The sequence below is a fragment of the Alligator mississippiensis genome, chromosome 6, assembly GCF_030867095.1.
Source record: "Alligator mississippiensis isolate rAllMis1 chromosome 6, rAllMis1, whole genome shotgun sequence".
NCBI classification, from domain to species: domain Eukaryota; kingdom Metazoa; phylum Chordata; order Crocodylia; family Alligatoridae; genus Alligator; species Alligator mississippiensis.
Genome location: NC_081829.1, coordinates 67,429,635 through 67,440,033, shown reverse-complemented (window position 1 = coordinate 67,440,033; position 10,399 = coordinate 67,429,635). Strand labels below are relative to the sequence as shown.

Genomic DNA, 10,399 nt, shown 5'->3' with positions numbered 1-10,399 from the left:
TCTAGTGCACTAAGCACTGGTCAGCTGGTTGTGCCATTGCTTCTATATGAATTTAGAAGGATGAATGCAAACTATTGAGTCTACAGCACTACTTTCCACAACATCTAATTTTCTTTAGTGTCATCCATTCTTTATCCATTTATTGGTTATGACTGGATAAAGTAGTTCAGACCATTTCTTCTTTTGAGATCAGTGACATTATCATTTTCAGAGGTAAACACTGATGCTAGAGCTGAAAGATAACCATTAACTAACTTGTCTATTCCTCCTACCAGTGTAGGATTATTAGCTGTATTCTTCACATTATTATTATCTCTATATTATTCATTGTCCAATCATAGAAATCTCAGAAAAAAATTATAGAAAAATCAGGGTGGACAGGATTTCAGTAAATCACCTAGTTAAACCTGTTTAAATGCTCACAGCCAAATTGTCCAACATGCTCTTAAAAAATTCCAAGGCTGGAGATTCCACAGACTCTCTAGGTAATCTGTTCCAGTTCTAAATAACCCTTATAGTTAGAAGTTCTTCCTAATATTCAACCTTAAACCTCCTTTATTGCAACTTAAGACCATTACTTTTTGCCTGATCCCTGTGGACAGAGAATAGCAGTATCTCTTCCTCCTTATATCAGCCCTTTTGTATTTGAAGACTGCTATCATATCCCCACTCAACCTTCTGTTCTTCAGGCTTCATAGATTTCAAAGATTTCATAGACATTTGGGCTGGAAGGGACCCCGGAGGATCATCGAGTCCAGCCCCCTGCCCAGGGTCAGGAAGTCAGCAGGAATCATAGGATCCCAGCAAGATAAACATCCAAAAGTGTCTTGAAGGTGTTCAAAGTGGTGCTTGAACCACCTCCAGCGGCAGTCTATTCCAAACCTTGGGGGCTCGGACAGTAAAGAAGTTCTTCCTTATGTCCAGCCTGAAATGGTTGCAGAGGAGTTTGTGACCATTCGATCTTGTCATCCCTTGGGGTGCTCTGGTGAACAGACATTCCCCCAGATCCTGGTGAACACCCCTAATAAACTTATAGGTGGCCATCAGATCACCCCTGAGCCTGCGCTTTTCCAGGCTGAAGAGTCCCATGGCTCTCAGCCTCTCGTCATAATGTCTGTTATCCTGACCTCTGATCATGCACGTGGCTCTCCTCTGCACTCTCTCAAGCTTCTCCACACCCTTTTTGAATGATGGAGCTGAAAACTGGGTGCAGTACTCCAGGTGTGGCCTCACCAAGGCCAAGTACAATGGGAGAATGATGTCCCGGGATTTGCTCAAGAAGCATCTATGGATGCAAGCCAGTGTTTTGCTCACTTTACTAGCCGCAGCATCACATTGAAGGCTCATGTTCATCTTGTGGTCAATCATGACCACCAAGTCCCTTTCATCTATAGTGCTAACCAGTGCTTGGCACTGCCAAGCCTATAAGCATGCTGCAGGTTTTTCCTCCCAAGGTGGAAAACCTTGCTTTTTTCAGTGTTAAACACCATCAGGTTCTCATTGGCCCATTTCATGAGCCTGTCAAGATCTGCCTGGATCACCCTCCTGTCCTCAGGTGTGGATGCTTTACCGCAGAGTTTGGTGTCGTCGGCGAACTTGGCCGGCCCGCTTCTGACACCAATGTCTATATCACTGATGAAGATGTGAAAAAGTAAAGGCCCTAGGACAGAGCCTTGAGGGACCCCACTGGTCACAGCGCACCACGACGATTGACTTCCATCAACCACCACCCTCTGGGTCCTGCTGCAGAGCCAATTCCCCAGCTAGCAGATCGTGGTGAGGTTGAGGGCGCAGTTAGCCAGTTTTGCCAAGAGGTAATCATGGGATACCAGATCAAAGGCATTTTTAAAGTCAAGATATTCCCACTGGCGGGAATATTTGAACACTCATGGTGCACGGGCCAGGTCCCGGAGGACTGGAAAAGGGCCAATGTGGTCCCCATTTTCAAGAAGGGGAGGAAGGAGGACCCGGGCAACTATAGGCCAGTCAGTCTCACCTCCATCCTTGGCAAAGTCTTTGAAAAAATTATCAAGGCTCTCATTTGCGAGAGCCCGGCAGGAAAAATTATGCTGAGGGGAAACCAGCACGGGTTCATAGCAGGTAGATCATGCCTGACTAATCTAGTCTCTTTTTATGACCAGGTTACAAAACGCCTAGACGCAGGAGTAGAGGTTGACGTCATATACTTAGACTTCAGGAAGGCCTTTGATACGGTATCCCATCCCATACTGGTGAACAAGTTAAGAGGCTGTGACTTGGATGACTACACAATCTGGTGGGTGGCGAATTGGCTAGAGGGTCGCACCCAGAGAGTCGTAGTGGATGGGTCGGTATCGACCTGGAAGGGTGTGGGCAGTGGAGTCCCGCAGGGCTCGGTCCTAGGACCGATACTCTTCAATGTCTTCATCAGCAACTTGGACGAGGGAGTGAAGTGTACTCTGTCCAAGTTTGCAGATGACACAAAAATGTGGGGAGAAGTAGACATGCAGGAGGGCAGGGAACAACTACAAGCAGACCTGGACAGGTTGGACAAACGGGCAGAAAACAACAGAATGCAGTTCAACAAGGAGAAATGCAAAGTGCTGCACCTAGAGAGGAAAAATGTCCAGCACACCTACAGCCTAGGGAATGACCTGCTGGGTGGAACGGAAGTGGAAAGGGATCTTGGAGTCCTAGTGGACTCCAAGATGAACATGAGCCGGCAGTGTGACGAAGTCATCAGAAAAGCTAACGGCACTTTATCGTGCATCAGCATATACATGAGGAACAGATCCAAGTAGGTGATACTTCCCCTCTATCGGGCACTGGTCAGACCACAGTTGGAATAGTGCGTTCAGTTTTGGGCGCCACACTTCAAGAGAGATGTGGATAACCTGGAGAGGGTCCAGAGAAGGGCCACTCGTATGGTTAAGGGCTTGCAGGCCAAGCCCTATGAGGAGAGACTGGGGCACTTGGACCTCTTCAGCCTTCGCAAGAGAAGGTTGAGAGGCGACCTTGTGGCTGCCTATAAGTTCATCACGGGGGCACAAAAGGGAATTGGTGAGTATTTATTCACCAAGGCGTCCCCGGTGGTTACAAGAAATAATGGCCACAAGCTAGCAGAGAGCAGTTTTAGATTGGACATTAGGAAGAACTTCTTCACAGTTAGAGTGGCCAAGGTCTGGAATGGGCTCCCAAGGGAGGTGGTGCTCTCCCCTACCCTGGGGGTCTTCAAGAGGAGGTTAGATAGGCATCTAGCTGGGGTCATCTGAACCCAGCACTCTTTCCTGCCTATGCAGGGGGTCAGACTCGATGATCTATTGAGGTCCCTTCTGACCCTAACATCTATGAATCTATGATATATGACATCAATCTCTTTCCCCTTGTCCAGGTGATAGGTCACCTGGTTGTGAAAGGAAATGAGATTGGTCAACCAAGACCTACCCACAGCAAACCCGTGCTGGGTATCCCTCAGGATATTGCCGTCAGCTAGCCTGTATAGGATGGCCTCTTTGATAATCTTTTCCAAGACCTTCCTGAGGATAGAGGTCAGGCTGATGGGTCTGTAGTTTGCCAGATCTACTTTCCTCCCTTTTTTGAAGATAGGCATCATATTGTCCTTCTTCGAATCGTCCTTATTCCAATCTGGCATTTCACCAGAGCACCAGGAGTTCTCAAAGATCCATGTCAGGGGCTGAGCTACAATGCTTGCCAGTTCTTTGAGTACCCTTGGGTGTAAATCGTCAGGGACGGCTGACTTGAAGGTATTCGGCCTCTCAAGGTGTTCCTTCATGAGGTCAACTTTGATGGATGGTTCACCTGGTTCTCCCTGTCCCGCAATGGGCAAGGGCATCCCATGGGACTGGTGAAAAACTGATGCAAAGTACCCATTTAGCAAGTTTGCTTTTTCCTGGGCATCGGTTGTCAGTTGTCCCATCTGATTTAGCAGGGGTCCAATGTTGCCCTTGCTTTTCCTCTGGCTCCCCACATATCTAAAAAAGGACTTTTTATTGTCCTTAATATTTGTAGCCAGTTGGAGTTTCATCGCAGCCTTGGCTTTCCTGGTTTGCTCTCTGCAGGTCCGGATCAGAGCAGAGTATTCCTCCTTGGTGGTGGCTCCAGTCTTCCATCCTTTGTAGGTGTTCCTTTTAAGATGCAGGAGGTCCACAAGTTACCTGCAGAGCCAGGTCAGCTGCTGTGCCCTTTTGCTGTCTTTCCTCCGAGACGGGATAGACTTTGCTTGTGCATCCAGGATCGCTCCCTTGAGGAGCAACCACTCTTCTTGAACTCCCCTCTGCTTTGGGTTGTGGCCCTTTAGGGCCTCCCTGACAAGCCTCCTGAGTTTGTCAAAGTCAGTGTGCCTGCCTCTGCTCCACTAGGCGTTCCTGAGCCGCTTTTGCTCGGGCAGTTGACCGGGTTTGCCCCGGTCCTGCAAGAGGGCCCCAGAGGGTGCCTTGGATGACGTTGGAAGACCCCCGAGACTCGCCTGCCACGACTTTGAATGGACCTTCAGTGGTGGGGGTCCCCTTCGAAGCAGCCTCCAGGGTCGTCATGTCTTCGACGGGCACTCACGGGGCTCCAACCTCCCCTACACCCCGGCCAAATGCCACCTTCTGCCGTGGATCTCTCAGCTTTCTTTTCTTACTGGCCCCGCCTTGTCTCTTCCCTAGGACGTCCCCTAGTCCCAGATCAGCGGGATTTGGTGACCTAGGCTGGGCTCCAGTCTGAGGGCTAAGAGGCCCGAGGTCCCTGCAGACCCTATCTTATTCTGACACCCGGTGGGCTACCACGTGAAAAAAATGAAACCACCACCACGGTGCCTGCTGGAGAGGTGTAACCACCAGGCAGGAAGGTCCTGAGAAAATGAACGACCCCTAGCCCAAGGAGCCCTGCAACTGACAAGTGCCTCAGAGCCCCCTATGCAGCATCCATCTGGGGATGTTGCTACAGCCCCCTGAGGTCCCGTTGCCCCTGCGGGCTCTCTCGCCAGTTCTCCTGCTGGTTCCTCTGCCGGTTCCTTCACCGGCTTGCCTGCCAGCTCTCTCGCCGGTTCCTTCACCAGCTTCCCTGCTGGCTCTCTCGTTGGCTTCACAGCTGGTTCCCTCACCAGCTTTCCTACCAGCTCTCTCATCAGCTCCGCAGCTGGTTTCTTTGTAGCTGTGGCTCTTGCCGCTTCCGCCGCTTCCCTCGCTTGCAGTAGCTTTCCCTGCCTTGGGCAGACAGACCCCGCGGGTGCAAGCTCCTGACCTCGGGTTTCCCCGCGGGCTCCCTGGTCTTCTGCCTCCCTCCTGTGCCCCCAGGGCCACACTTTATTCCTGCCAGGTGGCATCTCTCACTGACGTCACCCGGTCCCAGCTGGATATGAGCGCGGCTAATGAATCGTGCGAGTGGTTTCCCGGCGTGCGCTCCCCTGCTACCTCCAGCTCCTGTGAGGGGTAAGTATGGGTTTTCTTTCTCTTTGGTTTTGGGCTGGGGTTTCCCCATAGCCCTGGCGTCCCTGGGACAGTCAGCTTTCCTGAAGTCGAGGACTTCTGTATTACTGACTGACTTGCCAGCTTTTCGGCGGATGGTGAAGTTGATCAGCTCATGGTCACTGTCACCCAGCTTCCCTTCAATCATTAGGTCGCTGGTTAGGTCATCCCCAGTTGCTAGCACCAGGTTGAGCAGCGCTTTACCTCTCGTCAGCCCGTAGACTTCCTGTGCCAGATAGAGGTCATCCACGCATGAGAGAAAGCTTTGCGACCACTCAGATTTGGCTGAGTGCTCCTCGCACAAGATGTCTGGGTAGTTAAAGTCTCCCATGACAACCATACACTGGGAGCCCGCGGCCTCAACCAATTCCCTGGCAAACTCCTGGTCAAGGTCTTTGTCTCGGCTGGGTGGAGCCGACCGAGGGAAACGCTGGTTAATTAAGCGAACGTCAGGCAGGCTGGTGGATGGAGAGGCGAGACAGCATATTGGTTTTATAAAGAAAGCTTTACTTACACTGCCAATGGTCACAGTGCAGGGAGGAAACTTGCTTGAGTTGCAGTTGCACACAAACAAACACAAGTGAGATCTCTTACGAACCACACCAAGATGAGTCGTCGATGTATGACTCCACGAACGCTTTACACGGGGGATACGACAAATTTACACTATGACAGGGAGTGGCTAAGAGCTGATCAGGCCCCTATGTCCTCCTCTAAGACACACGCGGAGTTTGCTAGGCTCCACAGCGCGCTCAGAGTTCTCCATGAGATGGATGTGGAGTCCTCCCACTTGGGCAGAAACTGCTCTAACCTTTTATATGGCTAGCGAGCCAATTGCTAGCCACCACATAGGAATAATTTAGAATCAGCCAATAATGGGGTATGAATTTGCATATGTGTGGCAGGAACTCTTTGCACCGGGGATTTCTCTCTGCAGCTGAGAAATCCACCGTGCAAAGAAAGCTCCACGTGGCGGGAAAATTCCAATGTGCCGAGGCACTAAAAATCATTGGGTTATGACATGCCCCCTTGCCGACGGCACAGCTGGAATTATAGACATGTGTGTGTTATAAGTAATTTTCATCTGAGGACTCATCGGCTTTACAAAGCTTAAGTAATTAACAAATACATATGAACAAACAATTCTATAGACTGGTCTTCAACAAACTATAAAATACAATAACTTAAACATATAACAACAATTATTGGTCATCATCTGACTGGGCAACATCTATTTGGAACTCCCTTTTTATAACAGAAAACCCATATTCAGGATAATGTACAACAACTGTTTTAACTAAAGCACCGCAGCAGAAACGGGAAAGAAGCAATGTAAGAACAAGTTCTAACCCAGCGAGCATTCGCCACCTCGGTGCCCCCGCGGCGGCCATTGCTGTGTTGACTTGAAGGTGCTGAGATTTGGTGCTTGGTAGATCTAGCGATCGAGCAGCTGTAGATTGCCGCTTTGTCACTGTCGGACCTGTAAGGGGACAAACAAACAAACAAAACAAACAAACAAGAAAAAGAAAACTGGGAGAACGGTAGGGCGGCGAATTAGCCAGTTGTGAGCTATGATGGGCGACCAGGCTCAATCGCCTTCTAGGAGCACAGGGTAGGTGCTGGTATATTGCTCGGATTTGTAGACGGCTCCCTTGTACACTCGCAGATGTGGTCAACGAGGGTCTGTGCTGGTCGGTCCCTGAAACGTTGACCAGGAGGACTTGCAACACCCGTTCTTTCAGCTTTAGGTTCTTGATCCTGGGAACTTCCAGGAGGCTGATGCCCCCTAGCACTGCTTCTAGCGCGCGTCGATGGTCACGCACTGCAATCCTAACTTTTATTGTGTTGAGTTCTTGTACCCCAACTGTCTTTGTGGTTTTCTGGCGCGGCATCGCTGGAGCGACCACGCTGACCTGGGCCCTGGTGTCGAGGAGAAAGAACACCTGCCGCCAGTCGGTTGGATCGCTGGGGTTGCGGACAAAAAGCTCAACATGGGGTTGAGGGTCAGCGGGGTCGGGTCTAAATAGGCCGTCAGTGCGTCCAGCAGCTGCTACTCGCTGTCCCTCGTCCCCCAGGACGTGTAGCTGGTGTTCTGTGAGCTGGGTATTGTTCAGAAGGAATCCAAACCTGGCCCTCTCTTCCGGTGTTTTTGGTGGCAGAGCCTGCGGCTCATGCTGAGGATCAGGCGGATGCTGTGGCAGTCCTGGGCCCTCGACCGAGTATGCTGTAGGACGTGGTTTCATCCCACCGGAGACCTCCATCATGGGATCCATCAGGGCCTGCAGCCATGGCATCTGGCTTGGCAAGTTTCCAGCCGGCTGACCGGCTAGTGGCCCGAGGAGAAGCCTGAGAGTCATGGCCTCTTTTCCCCCGTAAACCTCTACGCATACCTCAACACTGTCCAGGGTGGTTGGAACATCCCCGGGGTGACTGAGATGATGATGAGGCCTTGGTGCATTGATCTGCGCCTGTGTCAGTCCCAACTGATGTACCTGCGGGTTCCAGGACGCGTAGGATACTCCGATGCTGGCCGGCAGTAGCTGTTCTGCGGACGGGTTCGGCGGTCGTTCATTATGCCACGCATGAAATTTGTGGCACACTTGACCTGCAACGAGAGCTGGGAGCAGAATGGGCCAATAGATGCTGCTCGCTACCACGTTTAGATTAGTAGCCTGCCCCCTACTCCATGAGGCGTGGTGCATCAAAAGATTAGCCTTATTTAGGTCTAACAAGCCTGACCTGAATTCCACCACTAGGCACCCTAGCCATATGGCTAGTGGTTCCCTAGGTTTTATTTTTGATTCTTGGCACGACTCTTGTAATTCGCCCTGGGTGCGGGTGTGGTGTGTGACGGTGGTACAGGTTGCACCTTGTGCATCAGTGACCTGCTCGACAAGCACTATCGGGTGGAGTGCGGTCAGGAGAGGGTTAACTGTGTCGGGTGGAAGCAGGGGTATAATTCTCCTCCCTCAGCTGGGAGCGCTGGATACAATTTCTCTCCCTCATAGGGAGGCAGGCTTTCCCCTGGCGTCACTCCAGAGGGTGGGGCCAAGGGCGATGGCACCGCTGGCCCGCCTCCTAGGGGGATCCCCGCGCCCTCCTGGTGTTCCCCGGCACCATTTTCCGGCATCGGCTCGGAGCCCCCCTGCCACTTGCTCCAGTGACTCCACTCTTGCTGTGCGCAATTGCATTGCTGAACTTTTTTTTTCCCGCAGTTGACCCGTTACCGCACGACACAGCACTTTTATCACTTTCCCTTTCTTCCATTTTGGGCCCCCCGATTTCACTGCACGACAGCCCTTGATCTTTAGGCCTTCATCACCACATGACCCAAGCGATAGGGCCGGACAGTCAAACCAATCCGGCGGGGTGGGTTCCCCTCCTTCCCTCGGGTACCGGGTGCCCTGGGCAAACTCTTGAGCGGGGGCCAGATTTTTCGCCTTCTTCGCCTTCACCCCCACTAAGAACTTAATTAGTTTTGTCTTCTCCACTTTGCCCTTGAATCCTGTTCGTGACACCATGTCTCGGCCGGGTGGAGCCGACCGAGGGAAATGCTGGTTAATTAAGCGAACGTCAGGCAGGCTGGTGGATGGAGAGGCGAGACAGCATATTGGTTTTATAAAGAAAGCTTTACTCACACTGCCGATGGTCACAGTGCAGGGAGGAAACTTGCTTGAGTTGCAGTTGCACACAAACAAACACAAGTGAGATCTCTTCCGAACCGCACCAAGATGAGTTGTCGATGTACGACTCCACGAACGCTTTACACTGGGGATATGTCAAATTTACACTATGACAGGGAGTGGCTAAGAGCTGATCAGGCCCCTATGTCCTCCTCTAAGACACACGCGGAGTTTGCTAGGCTCCACAGCGTGCTCAGAGTTCTCCATGAGATGGATGTGGAGTCCTCCCACTTGGGCAGAAACTGCTCTAACCTTTTATATGGCTAGCGAGCCAATTGTTAGCCACCACGTAGGAATAATTTAGAATCAGCCAATAATGGGGTACGAATTTGCATGTGTGTGGCTGGAACTCTTTGCACCGGGGATTTCTCTCTGCAGCTGAGAAATCCACCGTGCAAAGAAAGCTCCATGTGGCGGGAAAATTCCAATGTGCCGAGGCACTAAAAAACATTGGGTTATGACAGTCTTGACCATAGGTAGGGGGTCTGTAGTAGACTCCCACCATAGTATCCCCTGTGCTGTGTTCCCCACAGATTTTAACCCAGAGGGTCTCAAGTCCACCGTGGGCACCAATGTTGGCTTGCAGGGATGCATAGTTTTCCTTGACATAGAAAGCTACACCCACTTTTGTCCACTTGATCCCTGTTGTATAGTGTATAGCCATCTATACCTGTGGTCCAATCATGGGTGGAGTCTCACCAGGTTTCTGTTATCCCTATGACATCATAGTTATTTGCGTTTAGCAGGAGGACAAGTTCCTCCTGTTTGTTCCAAAGCTCCTGGCATTTTTGTATAGGCACACAAGTGTCCCCTTGAGGGCCCTTGCCTTACCTACAGTTCATTCCAGGGTTGGGGCAGGGGTGGGTTCCCTTAAGTGCCTTGGTCTGCTGGCTTTGCAAGGGTTGCTCAGAGGGCCAGCAGTGGCAGTAGTCTCCCCGTCCCACAGCGGGCTTAGTTTAAAGTCTGGTGGAGCACGTCAGCCACTCTGGCTGAGAAGAGCCTCCTCCCCAGCAGAATGAGGTGGAAGCCATCCATTCCCAGCAGCTCATTGCCTCCCTCACCAAAGAGCGGACTGTGGTCATGGAAGCCAAAGTCTTCCCGATGACACCAGAACCGCAGTCTTTGGTTCACTACCTGGATCCTCCTCTCCCTCCTTAGCCCATAGGCCGAGACTGGGAGGATCAATGAGAACACCACCTGTGCCCCCAACCCCTTAAGCCCTGCTCCCAAAGCCCTGTAGCGCTTTACAAATCAGCTGGGAGCACT

At 51.3% G+C, this 10,399-nt stretch overlaps 1 protein-coding gene across 2 annotated transcripts in view; it reads left to right on the top strand.

The window, feature by feature from the left end:
• SLC16A12 (solute carrier family 16 member 12) overlaps positions 1-10,399 on the top strand; it is an 87,170-nt gene that overhangs the window by 15,393 nt on the left and 61,378 nt on the right. The window lies entirely within an intron of this gene.